This window comes from Triticum dicoccoides, chromosome 1B, assembly GCF_002162155.2.
Source record: "Triticum dicoccoides isolate Atlit2015 ecotype Zavitan chromosome 1B, WEW_v2.0, whole genome shotgun sequence".
Taxonomy (NCBI): Eukaryota; Viridiplantae; Streptophyta; class Magnoliopsida; order Poales; family Poaceae; genus Triticum; species Triticum dicoccoides.
The window spans coordinates 597247944-597249601 of NC_041381.1; the positions used below are offsets into that span (position 1 = coordinate 597247944).

The window sequence follows — 1658 nt, forward strand, 5'->3', positions numbered from 1 at the left end:
CACGTAGCCAAATGAATCCTTGATCGAACTAATCGTGGAGGCAATGGAGTGTGGCCGTGGGCAGGCCAGGTGGTGAGACGGGGACACGAACCGAACGGCATCACACGTCACCGTATCCCACATGCACTGCACCGCAGTTAGCTGTTCCTTTTCGTTCACCTCTCCCTGTTAAAGGAAAGAGGAAATCACGGCGCCCACCCAACACCCACCACAGAGCACGTATCCTATTCCTAATCCTAGCTAGCAAGTCAGCTATATATACGGCCGATGAGACACACTTCTCCGTGCCATCAGAGAGCACCGGGCACACACTGACCGACATGGTGTCTCACTCTCACCTCGAGATGGGCGGCGCGGCGGGGATCAAGCTCTTCGGCAAGGTCATCACGCGGCAACCGACACGCACGGGTGCAGACGGCGGCGGCGGCGTGGTGGTGTCCAAGACGCAGCAGGCGGCGCCCATGTCGTCATCGTCGTCCTCGTCGTCGGGGCGCGGGAGCGCCGAGCAGCTGGAGGAGGCCGCGAGGGCGCGCGCCGCGGCGGCGGAGGCGCGGCTGCCGTGCCCGCGGTGCCGGAGCGAGGACACCAAGTTCTGCTACTTCAACAACTACAACGTCAACCAGCCGCGGCACTTCTGCAGGGCCTGCCACCGCTACTGGACGGCCGGCGGCGCCATCCGCAACGTGCCCGTCGGCTCCGGACGCCGCAAGAACCGCCCGGTGCTGCACGGTGCCTCCACGGTCATGAGTGTTGCCGACCACCACTTGGCGGGACCGGCGTCTCCGGGGATGCCGAATGGGCTTGGCTTCCACCCCGATCATGGATGGTCTCAGGTCGTCCCGTCGCCGGCTTACCTCGGTAACGCAGAGATGGAGCAGTGCTGGTGGCTCGTTCATCAGTACCCAGCCCAAGGTCAGGTCAACGGGGACGTCCAACTAAGCCCTTCGTCTCTGCGGATCAATCAATACGCATGAATAAAATTTATATTTGTTGCCGTATGTCCAACAATGTAAAAAGTTGCAAATTCAGGCTTCCCAGCTCCTGTCGATTGAAACTTCGGGTTTGATATTTCTTATAGCTCAATCGATGCTATAGTGGTCGGGTTGTACGCAGAGATTCGTTCTCATTTTTATTTTTTGTTTTTTATTGTTGTTATTTTTCTACTGTTTTTTTTCCCGCAAAAAAAATTTTCTACTGTTTTTATTGGAGACAATTGAGAAATTCAATTGAGCTCTAGGCGCTTCCTTGAAACTAGGGTTGAAAAAAGAGTGGACACGGACGAGATTGGGTATTGCCATTTGTTTTCGTGTTTTCTTGTGAAAACGGAAATCAATACAGAAATGCCAGAAACAAATACAGAAACAAATACTACTGAAAATGAAAATAAAGCGAATACAACATGGACATAGAGACGGAAGTGGAGATCCCTTGAAACATAGACCCAAAAAAAAACAAAGAAACTAACATAACTTGTTCAATTGATAAGATGGTTACTAAATATTATGATATATAATATGGCAACATGCTCGCTTAGGGACTAGGGATTCTGCTCGCGTGCTGCCATGCTTGATGTATTAGTAGCACCGTACAAGTTGGATCATCTGGGCAATTCGGCTCATCATTTGTTGGGCCCAATTGTATGTTCGTTGGGCTACAAA

At 52.2% G+C, this 1658-nt stretch overlaps 1 pseudogene; it reads left to right on the forward strand.

Annotated features, from left to right (window-relative positions):
* The first annotated feature begins 200 nt into the window (after window positions 1–200).
* LOC119309647 lies at window positions 201–1146 on the forward strand (annotated as a pseudogene).
* The last annotated feature ends 512 nt before the right edge of the window (window positions 1147–1658 follow it).